General features: G+C 35.9%; 1 protein-coding gene across 15 annotated transcripts in view; it reads right to left on the bottom strand.

The window, feature by feature from the left end:
* LOC111045314 (protein hu-li tai shao) overlaps positions 1 to 13,953 on the bottom strand; it is a 107,789-nt gene that overhangs the window by 87,583 nt on the left and 6,253 nt on the right. For all 15 annotated transcript variants that reach the window (XM_039426321.1, XM_039426323.1, XM_039426310.1 and 12 more), the window contains exon 2: positions 10,610 to 10,657. The gene's annotated coding sequence lies outside the window, so the exon portion shown is untranslated. The remainder of the gene's footprint in view (positions 1 to 10,609; positions 10,658 to 13,953) is intronic.

Genomic DNA, 13,953 nt, shown 5'->3' with positions numbered 1-13,953 from the left:
CTCCTTTATCGGAGAGAAATAGAAAGTATTTTAAGGAGAGGAGTGATCCGTGGTCTAGTGGATAGAGTGCGTATCAGCATAGAGAGATCCCGGGTTCAAACCCTCTCATAACCAAAAGTTTTCTAATCAGATCACTCCCGTGTTATCGGATGAGCACGTTTAATTGTCGGTCCCGGCTGAAGTATGACATTCGTAAGGCCAATTGACGGCTTTTAAATTAATATATGCAGGCGGTGGGACTATCCCGCAAGGGTCTCCCCACCAACAAAAGCCATACTAATTTATTTTTTATCTGACAGAAAAAATGTTACAACCAAAATTAGAATATTACTCAACGATTATAGATTAGAATACTATGCTACTACTTAAACTATGAACTCAACGAAAATAATGATCGATTTTGCATACTCTTCATGAATCGAGACAAAATTGTTACATAAAGCAAGCGACAGATAGAAAGAGATAACATATACTGTAATACAAAACATTGATAAAAGGGGTCTAGTTAGAACGGTTTTCTGGAGTGGATTTAAGAAATTAAACACAGTAATAGAATCATAAATGATATGGTTTTTGGTCCAAAGAAGAAAAAGATTAAAAGGATTACAGCGCAATCCTAAATAGGAAGAGAACGAAGACAAAACCATCTTCCACAATTCCAAAGTTCTGCAAAGCTGGGCAAAAACTGAAACTCTTTCATCTTCCTCTATTTATACTAACTAGAAGAGTACAGTTTCAGCAGAAAAGGATACTTGTTTGTTTTCTAATGACTACCGGACAAAGAAAAGACGTGGATAGCAGAAAAGGGTATTTGTTTGTTTTCTAATGACTACCGGACAAAGTTATCTCGTGGATAACTGGGTTAGTTCGGACAGCTTGGCTACTTTACCAAGTCGCTTTTCCAGGATTGTAGGAGGGTTGGTACCATATAAATGATTGGAGCATAACTCGCCTTCCGTAATAGCGAGCCTGGCGCCAATGCGACACAAGCATATCGATCGACGTCTGAAAGAGCGCCAAGAGCCGTTTGCTGCACGCAACGGAAACGCAACGCAAACCACACTGGCTGCCGTTTTTCCTTCCAACAAACACACAAAGTCTGCATCCCCAAGAATGCAACCATCACCCCTACGAAGTCCTTACCATGGAATTCAGGCTGACGACATCAGTAACTTTCTACATTTTTCATACAGGTCATTGCTCTTGGCTGTTGCATCACAGATCCTTGAGGTTTTGCACTCAACGAAATTAATTCTAGATTAACACATGACGTACCAATGAAGGAGCAAGAGAATGTCTGGATGCTGAACGCCAGCTTTTTCAAATATTTATTTCTAAATTATTATTTTTCAGAATTTATTCTAGTGAAATGTAATATTATTCATCTTTACTTCAATTCAGATCCTTTCAGATTTTTATTATCATTATTCTAAATAGAAATCAATAGTTATGAGAAATATTGATCAAGAATTGAAAAAGTCACGACCGTCATTACTAGCTTTTGTGAAATTGGGAAGAAGAGAAGTTTTAGTGTTATTTGCTCCCCATTTCCTACTATAAGTAGTTTCAATGATTTGTAGTTTATTTATTAATACGAATATAATCACAAAGCATTAAAGTTGTATCAGTTGTACTGATTAATTTGTAAACAAATAAAAAAGGCCAAGAATACAAGTAGTATATTTCAACTCATTGCTAGCGAAGAGTGAGTGCTATGCTGGCAATGTCATTGGACTATTGGCACTAGTAATTTAAAGAATTTTGTACATCATTTTATTCATGTCTAGTATTATTTTTATAAAATGGAAATGAAGTGAATTGGACTGAGTCAACCAATGTAAGAGAGATTCCAAAGAATTCAATATTGAAAGAATGAGAGAGCTCACACTGGATACATTGGATAAATGATCCCTATCAAAATTCTATACGTCTACCAAATTATTCTGAAACACAATATAAATTATTTCCAACTCTCAATAATCTCTCAATTCAAATTAATTATTCTCTCCACAAAAGTCAACAATTACAAAGTTTACAATAACATAAAGCTCCCAGTATAATGAATCTTCTATACACTCTTTAAAACGAACGCCCGGATTCACAGAAGTCTGTTAACTTTTAACCCTGATTAAATGCCACGAGAACCAGACAATCAGAGAGACTTCTCAGATTGGTTCTCGAGAAATTCAATCATGATTAAAATACAACAGGCATTTGTACAACTGACCTTAAATATTAGTTAAATCTTCTTGAATCTACTTTACTATGAACCAGATCCGTGTCATTATCTATTTATTTACATTCCAAGTATAAAGGAATCATATGAATGTATGGGAAAGGGTCAACAGACTCAGCCCAAAACTGTCCTTTTCCCAAAGTATACAAATAAAAAATAGGGATACAAAAACAGGCACATTCTAATTATTGAATAATTTTGTTAGTGATTAGTGGTGAGAAAGTGGCGCTGCTTGGCTGCTGCCTAGAGCCTAGCAGTCTGCAGGGACAAAGGCGCCACACTCAGAGGCTGACTGACGACTCTGTGGCGCCACCCGCCGCCCGATCAATACGCCACGTCACGAAACGCTGGGCCAAAGCAGAACCCCTTCCTTCTAACACCCTCCCGCCCACCAACCTAAACCCAAAACATACCCGACCAACAGAGAGTGCGCGCAAGCGGTCCTTCCAAACAACTCCTTGTAAACAAAGTGTCTAAGATAAACTAAAAGGAGGAATCTGAATGAATATGAACGAAAAACTGAATTTTACAGAGAGCCAAGAAACGTATTTTTCATATTCTTTATCAACTACTTATTTTTAATTGAAACCAATTAAGTACATTATTTTAGTACCTGAGACCTAATGACCCTTCAAGACCTAATGTTTTAAAGAATACACAATACATGATTGTTTATAATACAAATTACAATTTTGGGTTTTGACAAAAAATGGGTTTGCTATATCTGGTTTTCAATCACAATTTTCGCTCTTTGAAAGTATATTTCTGGAGAAGAATGTCATGAGATATTATGCTAATTGAAAATATCGGTAAAGAGTTTATTGTTATTTTCTAAACACGAAGAAATAACCATAAGGTGCCGTGTAGGCAACTTCACTCTAGTTTTCTTTTGGTCAAGTTCTTCTTGTGTAGCTGACTGTGTATCAGCACAGATTAAATAAGTAATACTTCGATATACTTCCTTTATGGTTTCAGCTTGCAACGAAAACTTGATGCCGTGAAACTTGACGAAGTGAATGGCCCAGCTTCACCTTTCTTTTAGTATATCAAGAAATGGTCAAAATATGTACCAGATAAACTGGAATATTGACGAACTGATGTTCTCCCACTGAGGAGATGGCAATGATTGAAGAATTGATAGTTCTTCCACGGTGAATGATTTATCTAACTTAAGTAAGTTAATTTTAAGTGAAAGTTTCTTATTAGTTCAGATTAAAACGAAACAACTCTTTAAACTGATATAGCAATTTTGAACAATTCCTAGAAAGATCATAAACCGTCAAGAACTCAGATGGGCTTACAGGATGATAAATAGATCATAAACCATCAAGACGTACAGGATGACTTCTTTTGCAACCATTTCTTATGACCTTGATGCCAGTCTGTATTGGGGTTTTCGGAGAAGACGCTCCAAAAACGAAAGGTAGCGTGTTAATCCAAATCTGGGCCAATTGTATTGAGCGGTGACATCACAGGTGCCGGTCGACCTACTTATCATACCTTCAACCCTTCTCTCTCACTTCTGCAACTCCATTGTTTCAAGGAAAGTTCGAGACAGACAGATATGACACGGATCACTCAATGAAAAATGAATAAATGAAAATTACAGTGGCTCTAACTCTATTGCAATTTCTGGAAATTGTGCATTTATATTTCCATTTATAGGGCAAGAACCTTGAAAGGTCCCTTCTATTTACGATCCACCTACGAAAATAGAACTCATCAGCAAAAGGTCAGAGATCAAGATAGCTACGCCTCATCACCACGTCACAACATCAAAACCGCCACATCTAAGTCCAATCCCAGTTTTCAAAAAGCCCAAATGGAGTTTTACACTTTTATTCTAAAATTGCAATGATGAAAATGATGATTATTTATAGGCTATACTTGTGATCTATAAGTGAAAGTGGAACAACCTTTCAAATGAAAAATTAAAATTGTTTAGAGGTAAAATTTATTTATTTACCAAAATTAAAAATGATAAAATTTATATAAATTATAAATAATAATTTAAAAATTAAAATTGTTTTCAGGAAAATTTTTTTTAATTTTCCAAAGTAAAAGATAATAATTTATAGTAAAACATGTCCGCATACTTGAAGTAGATTTAGATTTAAAGAATTTGATACACAAAGTATTTTAGTTAAAAATTGAAATTTAATAAAGCGGAATGGGCCATCATTTAGATATAGATTCCTGGAATCTAATGAGGGTTGAAAACATGAGGCATGAAATTTGGAGACAAGGAAACGATCTTATTAAATTCAAATTCATTCCACAAAACACATTCATAAAACTCAGTATCACAAAGTAAGACAACAAAACTCAAGAATTACTATACAATACTAAATGAAAAATATTCCAAGTGAATACCATTGGCATTAGGTGTCTCTGGTTCACCAGTGGGAGTAAGAGACAGAAAATCCCAACAGTCAACTCAAATTACATTAGACAACAAACATTGAATATTAAAAAAAAGAAGTACACAGTACACAGTGCATGACTCCTAAATAACACATTGTCCTTACTCAGAATCAAAAATTTAATACATTATAAATAAAAATATAAATCTGAGTAACCTTTTTAAATTATTTCATCACGACATGTTTCGGCTACCAATGCCATTATCAAGTCATATTTATTTAAATTCAAAAGTAGCCCTAAAGAAAAAAGACAATTTAATACATTATATGCATAGGATTTTAAGTTATAGACAGGAAGGAAATAAACAAGAAATTTTTCAATTTATAGACAGGAAATACAGATAATCGACAGCTATTTTGATGTTGTCTAAAGAAAAACAGATATAACTTGTGGCCCTAACTAGTAGCCCTAAAGAAAAAAGACAATTTAATACATTATATGCATAGGATTTGTAATTTATAGACAGGAAGGAAATAGACAAGAAATTTTTCAATTTATGGACAGGGAATACAGAAAATCGACAGCTATTTTGATAACTACAGAAAAACAGATATAACTTGTGGTTAGCCAACTCTCTATGGAGATGAAATGCATGCAACAGATGCGACAGATGCCAGCCTTTTATGACCGAAGAATAACGGTAACTCCACGAAATGGCGTGAGAGAGCAACCATAGCAGGCAAAAGAGGCCTGAAAGCGAAGAAGTCACACCTTCACGGCCTAACCACGGCCTCACTATACCAGGATAGAGAGTATATTTAGTATAGGAGAGTGAGGCTTGCTCCATCAACATCCTCCATCACACACAAACCAACTCACACTCACACGCTGTCGCGCTTTGTGTTTGTGGGCCTTGTGCTGGACAAATGCTGTACCAACCAACCAACCAGCCTTTCTGCAATAGGAACCCAACAAAGGCAGGTGGGTAATTACTGTTAGCCGCTTACAAAAGCACTGCACAAACACTAACATCAGATCCCGTTGTTCTATTACTTCAAGAATACAATAAACACAATAAGTTGATCATATTTTGGGGTCAAGGACATGTGATACACGAGGAGCCAACTATAGATTGATACTGAGAATTACATAGAGGTACAAGAAGAGAATTACCGATGGAACTACAAATTTTGTGGAGAATCAAAAGAGATTAGCTCAATAATGAATTAGTATGATTGGAAAAGTAGAGATATAAGGGATATGCTAGCTAGCTCGTAATCACTCAATGTTACCACAATTATATAATAATGAGGGGGGGAGTGGTTCTTACACGATTTCAATGTATACAATGTATAATGTATTTGGTTGGTTATTTCAACAGAAGTGCTAACTGACAATGTGCACTCAACAGGTACTAGTAAAAAATTAGTATAATGTGATAATAAACCCGTAGATTCCTACATATTATGGCAATATACGTATCCTACTGAAGTATAAAAAGTATAGTCTGGCAATAATCAGAAAATACTATTCATAAAGTAATCTATTCACATCATGCATAAGAATAAATGAAGATACAATTCAATCACTGATCAAATCAATGAAAATTAAGTGGTAAAGTATCGGTGAAGATAATTCCAAGATTGACAGTTGAAGGTCAGTACATTCAATAATGCTATCACTAACTTACAATATTTTTCTTATGCATACGGTGAGACGTATGACATATTTTTCTTATAAAATATACAATATCATGGGATATTGTTATTATTGGGATATGTGTTACCCTGAACACAGAAGAAGGAACCCATGATCTTAATTCTTCCTTTGTGCCCTGACAGAGCGATCAAGTCTAGGCTTCGAACTACAGAATGAGATACTGAAGATGGAACCATGATGCGGCCAAATACCAACTCGGATATAAATGGCCATAGGAGTGAGAAAGCCAGTATGAATATATTAAAATATAAAACCTCAATCACCAGTTTACACCAATAAATCTGTCTCAAAACCTCTCTGGGAAAAATTATTTAGGAAAAACCTTAGACCAGTTATAGAATAGACACGCTGGGAAGTCTAGCCTCTGAATCCAACATCTACTGTCATATCACCATATTGTGGCGTCAGCATCGGATAGAAAACAATGTAAACAAACTCTGCAGAAAAGTTTTCTATCCGATGCTGTCGTCACGATGGTGATATGGCAGTAGATGTTGGCTTCAGAGGCTAGACTTCCCAGCGTGTCTATTCTATAACTGGTCTAAGGGAAAAACTAATAAAAATTGTGATCTATAGGTATTATCTTATGTGCCGGAGTGTATATTCTCATCATAACTATTATTGTGAGGAATTCGGTATTAGAGAGTGTTGTGATGGAGGAGAAACGCTTATCGAATTGACACCGGCCTCTTTTCACGTAGGCGTCTGAAGGGCCATTGAGGATGCTGTGATAAGGCAGCAGGTGAGCCATTAGCATGCGATTAACCTGAACCGGCAGAGATAATGCGCTTCGTCTTGACTCTTTAGTCGATCGTCAGTTGAGCTAAATCATAGACGACATGACAATGTTGCAGTCAAGCCACGACCACCAACAACCAACACCATAGTTGTCGTTGCAACCAACTACAGTACCTACTAATTTGCATAACTATTCCATTGCTGACAGCACAATACCGAGATCCCTTTCCCAGGATGATTGGCCATTGAAACTTTGTATAGTGGGTAGCCTACCAACTTGCATTCAATTTAAACAGACAAAAGGTTTTTGTTCAACTGCAATACAGTCAGCGAACTAAAATTGAGAAATCTCATTACTCAAAAGATCTAACGAAACATGGATAAAGTAACAAATTGGTAGTTTGTCAACTTGCGTTCAATCTAATAGAATCTATAAGGATTAAGCTATTAACATTTTGTTAACATTTTGTTAACTGATTTTGTTAACATTTTGTTAATAACTTTGGTGTAAACCCAGCTTAAAGATGCATACCTCTTCAAGGTCTTTGATTGAAACTATAGACCTTATACAATACTGTATTTGTAGACTGTGCTTCTCCACACATCTGTGTAATCACTTGTCAGCTGATTTATGATGAATAATTCTATAGTCTGATTTTTACTCTAATATTGACGTAGGAAGGAGGCTCCTTTTTCCTTTTATACTAGTAGTTCTGTGAACAGTAGACCTCGTGCAGTCATAACGACGTCCCAAACCATAAGCACATCTACACTGATACACTAACTATTTATTTGATCAGATCATGCTTACACAAGATTTAATTATCATATAACGCTTTCCGGAATTTAGCGCGAGAAAACCAGAAGACATCTAGGCGCCCAGACGAGCTGTTATAAGTTCTTTGCATCCTATTTAATAGTGCATAAAAATTGCATTCAATGAGGCATGCATTTTATAGTCTACACAGCTGCTAATTTTTTACCAAGTTACATTGAGATATTGAATTGCATGCGTCATGGCATGCAATTTATAGTCAACTCGACAGCTGATTTATGATGAATAATTCTATAGTCTGATTTTCACTCTAATATTGACGTATGAAGGAGGCTCCTTTTTCCTTTTATATTATCCTTGAAATGCAAATTTCCAAAATCTTGTATATACGTCGACGCGCAATTAAATTTAAAAAGGAACATACCAGTCAAATTTCATGAAAATCTATTACCGCGTTTCGCCGTAAATGCGCAACATATAAACATTTAAACATTAAGAGAAATGTCAAACCGTCGACTTGAATCTTAGACCTCACTTCGCTCGGTCAATTATCATTGAAATGGAAATTTCCAAAAACCTTGTATATACGTCGACGCGCAATTTAAAAAGGAACATACCTGTCAAATTTCATGAAAATCTATTACCGCGTTTCGCCGTAAATGCGCAACATATAAACATTTAAACATTAAGAGAAATGCCAAACCGTCGACTTGAATCTTAGACCTCACTTCGTTCGGTCAATCATTATTATTGGGATATGTGTTACCCTGAACACAGAAGAAGGAACCCATGTTCTTAATTCTTCCTTTGTGCCCTGCCAGAACGATCAAGTCTAGGCTTCGAACTACAGAATGAGATAATGAAGATGGAACCACCTGGAGGCGTCATGTTGATGCGGCCAAATACCAACTCGGATATAAATGGCCATAGGAGTGAGAAAGTCAGTATGAATATATTAAAAAATATAACCTCAATCACCAGTTTACACCAATAAATCTATGTCTCAAAACCTCTCTGGGAAAAATGATTTAGGAAAAACCTTAGACCAGTTATAGGATAGACACGCTGGGAAGTCTAGCCTCTGAAGCCAACATCTACTGCCATAAAACCATATTGTGACGTCAGCATCGGATAGAAAACAATGTAAACAAACTCTGCAGAAAAGTTTTCTATCCGATGCTGTCGTCACGATATGGTGATGTGGCAGAAGATGTTGGCTTCAGAGGCTAGACTTCCCAGCATGTCTATTCTATAACTGGTCTAAGGGAAAAACTAATAAGAATTGTGATCCATAGGTATTATCTTATGTGCCTGAGTGTATATTCTCATCATAACTATTATTGTGAGGAATTCGGTATTAGAGAGTGTTGTGATGGAGGAGAAACGCTTATCGAATTGACACCGGCCTCTTTCCACGTAGGCGTCTGAAGGGCCATTGAGGATGCTGTGATAAGGCAGGTGAGCCATTAGCATGCGATTAACCTGAGCCGGCAGAGATAATGCGCTCCGTCTTGACTCTTGAGTCGATCGACAGTTGAGCTAAATCACAGACGACATGACAATGTTGCAGTCAAGCCACGACCACCAACAACCAACACCATAGTTGTCGTTGCAACCAACTACAATACCTACTAATTTGCATAACTATTCCATTGCTGACAGCACAATACCGAGATCCCTTTCCCAGGATGATTGGCCATTGAAACTTTGTATAGTGGGTAGCCTACCAACTTGCATTCAATTTAAACAGACAAAAGGTTTTTGTTCAACTGCAATACAGTCAGCGAACTAAAATTGAGAAATCTCATTACTCAAAAGATCTAGCGAAACATGGATAAAGTAACAAATTTGTAGTTTGGGAAATTTGTGAGGTCTTCGACACATAAGTACTTCACACCGAAATAAGCAAGAGAGACATCAACAGAATTGAAAAATTTATTGCAATTAGTTGAACCGTTTGCTGGATTTCAAAACGTAGTTTTCATGTTTATCAAAAACTCATATTTTTGCTCAATCTAATAGCCTATTATTATAATTATAATTCTAACAGCTACAGTATTAGAATGTAGTGGAACCTCGATACAGTGCACCCCGTTATATACTTTTCATGTCCCTTGAAACGTTCATATAGCTTTCAACCTTTATATAGTATATCCCGATTTACTACATACCTCGTGATAGTACATTTTTGAGCGGTCCCTTGAGAATGTTGAGATGTACTATATTGAGCTTCCACTGTATTGCTATATAATAATAATATCGTGTGACCTGGCTGGCTCAGGTCTGGTGTCAGAGTTTTCAGGTCGTAACTGATACATAACCTAAAGACTGCTTTTAAACGACTGTATTGCTAATTTTGATTTTCATCAATAAATAATATAATTTGTATTTAGAGTACATTAAAATCTATAAAAAATGGTAGTCCATTACTTGAGCCATAACGAAGGAGAATCAAAACATTTAGAACCAGTGGCATGACTTCTATAATCTTCTTAGGGACCCGGACTAGAAAACTTGGAAATGTCATCAGAGAGCCGGTTCCAACTATGGTGTCGAATGGATGGAAAAGACTATGATTTGAGTTTATTGCTTCCTAGAATAAGATCATCCAAGAATTTAGAGAATTATTTGAAATAATTTCAGCCAATCGTGAGATTAAAATACTGAATAAATTGGTAGAAGTACATAAGATGTTGAGGGGCATTAAGCTGGCTGACGTCACTAGATGTTATCTAAAAATAATTTGAAGGGTGGTGGGATAAGGAACTGGCGCTCACCGTTCGCTAGCAGCTGTATCCTCTCCAATCCCTCGCGTCAGGTGGGACCTGCAACATAATCACCATTTTATTCACTAGTTTTTCCAACAGCAACATTAAAATACTCATTCAGGTTTGAAGTGAATGACTCTTTGTCCCGGTTGCACAAAAGCCTGTTAAATGTTAATCATGATTAAAGAGAAGACCTTTTTTAAAAGAATGCTTCTCTGATTGATTTCCGTGGCGTTTAATCACGGGTAAAATTCAACGGGCTTTTGTGCTACCAAGCCCTACATGTTTAAAGAGCTAATGGTTCACTTGGTGAATTAATTTTCTCACAATATTATTCTAGTTGAACTATAACTGGAGTTACGAATAATTGTGAATATTTAGGCAGGGGAAAATTCGCACCTAAAGCTAACCTTAAGACCCACCGTAAAGTTGTAGGTCCACTCATCTCTCAACAGCCTTGTTCCCTTCGCATAAGCCTCATGTGGACATAACCCTTCACCCTCTGCTCAGCAAAAAATTAGGCTCGGTCCAGACGCTCAAGTTTACCATCAGTCTTTTGCTCAAGCAAAAGACGGATGTAAAATTGCGTCCACACGCATCCATCCGTCTTATGTCGTCCGTTTTCCTATTTTTGTGCTCACAAGCTCAGTTCGTCATCAGCATCTACCATATATCCGGTAGATGAGTAATAATTATATCGTATTTTTTCGCTGATTCAACTGGATAATGCTATATTTAACAGCATAATGACAAAAAATATTACTGTTAATCGCTAAATGGCTTTGTTTACATGTCATATCTTGAGACACAGTGATTGTAAATGGATTGAAATTTTGAAGATAGTATTCTTATCAACAATATAGTACATCTTAATATATCATGTTAGTAAATCATAATATCAACAGCAAATTCTGAGAGTATCATGAGAATCAAGAAAGAAAAAAGGGTTAAATGGCGTTATATACAATCGATAAAAAAACTTGCTCATTTTCAAGTACTCGCAAGGCATTTTATTAATTTGAGAGCGCTGAATCCGAATCTGAAATCACAATTTCTTTATCTTCATTTTTACGCGATTTAGGTTTTAGTGGACAGACAAAAGACGGACGGTTTGATGGAAAAAAATTCCCGGCCGATAAATTTCAAGTTTGACGAATTAAGCTTGAAGACCCATCCGTTTTACCGTCCAGACGCAACGATTTACATACTCCGACTTTTGCTTGAGCGTCTGGACCGGGCTTTAGGGAGTGTGTGAACTTGGATACCTACTGAATGGACGGACATCCCATTACAAAACAGGTAATCTATAATAATTCATGTTAAAAAATCCAATATTGTACCGTTATTATCAGTACCGTAATATTGATTCATTCAGTATTATACTAATTAGTCATTGAGAAGATTGGTGCTGATTTTGCGGAACCGTAATTTCTATAAAAACACTATAATTTTGAAAAGCGACACTGGCACGGCACACCTGCCCACGTGTGCAGTGAGTTGACAGGAGAGCCCACCCCGATTTGCGTTGTCATGCCAACCGACCCAAAACCGCTTGGAAAGGACAGAAGTGTGGGTGGCAACGCGTGCGAAAGGAACAGACAAGCACGTATTAGAACCATTGTTTTCGACCTACCAAGATGATATGAAGTGCTCTTCAAAATAATAATTAACGTCGAAAACTCTGAGGCATGATTGGAACAATGAGAAGACACTGTGATGAAACCTATAGAGATGAAATTGAATGTAGCCCGAGTCAACCACTGTATTCAACCAACAGAATACATGCACTCCACTCAAGTGGAGAAATCGATTAAATTCTAATGTAATTCTAATCCTTACAATTCTACTCAATGATTAAAACATTGGTTTTTGGCTATCTACATATTTATTGCAGATGAATAACAATTATTTGACGTAATTAGAAAAGACTCATAGAAATGAATATTAGATTGTCTCATCAGGACAAGGAATGAAATTGATTTTTAGAATTATATTTTTTAGAAGTTGAGCTTCCAACTCACTACAAATAAAATTAATCTTTGTCAACTTCATATTATATTGAAAAGATGTCTACTATTATTCACTCATCAATCATAACTCATATACTTCTTGTCCAAATTTGAAAGCTAAATATTGATTGAAGGCTAAATCAATGAAGCAGTGACAGCTAGAAATTAAATGAAGGGCTACTTTTATTCATTTATTTATTTCATTGGCAATTACAGATCATAATTAAAATATGATTGTGAGAAGACAACAGGCATAGCCCAAAACTGTCTTCTCCCAAATTTTTACAAATAAAAGTTTCAAAAAAGAATAAAAATAAGTAATAAAAATAAAACAAATATAGTCCCTCTTTTATAAATTACTTAAAGTAAAAACAAAATTGGAAGTAAAGTGTTTTTTAATGGTATTTTTGTTCTATTCCTATTGTCCTATTGAAAGAAGGCTATACAAAGTAATGGAACATCTACAGCTTCCAGGCAATGTAGCTTTCGTCAAAGTTTATTCCTACAACACTGGTCCACATTATCCGGTGTGAGAACACATCTAATATTCATTTTCAGACACATCCCAAGCAATTTAAAACATGCAAGTACAATCACTTTTGTCCAAAATGGTAAGAAAAAATTAACCTTGTGCTGATGTGCTCTATCTAGAAACTAGTTGTAGGCTAGCAGACAGTAGAACACCGCACAACACAGCAGCGTAATGCTAAATTTATTTTTCCTCCAGTCATGTCCTTGTCGGGGGTAATTTGCCGGCAATTTCGCAACCTCGGATACTCGACGAATCTTAAATTTCATGAGCTATGCAAGTCAAGATACATGGCTTACCGTTCTTAGAACAAGGATCGCAAATGAGCCACAACCCCAGAATGAATTAAGTTTGTTTTTCGGTCCTTCAACATTTCTTTAATATGTGAGTATTTACTATTTTAGTGACAATTTTTCTTCTGTTTCGTTTTGAAGCATCTAAATATGAATATCTGCTTTATGAAAGTATTTTAGGACTGAAAAGTTGTGAAGTGAAAAACTACAAGATTCAACCTACTTCGTATTATGTGAAACCTCAACCTTATCAATACATGTTTTAGAAAAGAATATTATGATCACCTCGACACATATTATTGAGTTGGGTATCATAATAAGAACTACTAAGTTTAGTATTAGCAATTTTGTATGTATAATATAACAACTACGTATATGTTTTGTCAATAAACTCCTCTGGTTGCATTCATTGGCAATCAGAGAAATTATTATTATTAATTCTTCCCTCAACTACGTTTCGGGCAGAAACAATCATACTTATGCGGTAAATTATCGTTACCGTACAAGTTACGTAAAGTACTA

This window comes from Nilaparvata lugens, chromosome 4 (genome assembly GCF_014356525.2).
Source record: "Nilaparvata lugens isolate BPH chromosome 4, ASM1435652v1, whole genome shotgun sequence".
Classification (NCBI taxonomy): domain Eukaryota; kingdom Metazoa; phylum Arthropoda; class Insecta; order Hemiptera; family Delphacidae; genus Nilaparvata; species Nilaparvata lugens.
The sequence above is the reverse complement of the archived record's forward strand: the minus strand, read 5'-3'. Positions and strand labels throughout refer to the sequence as shown.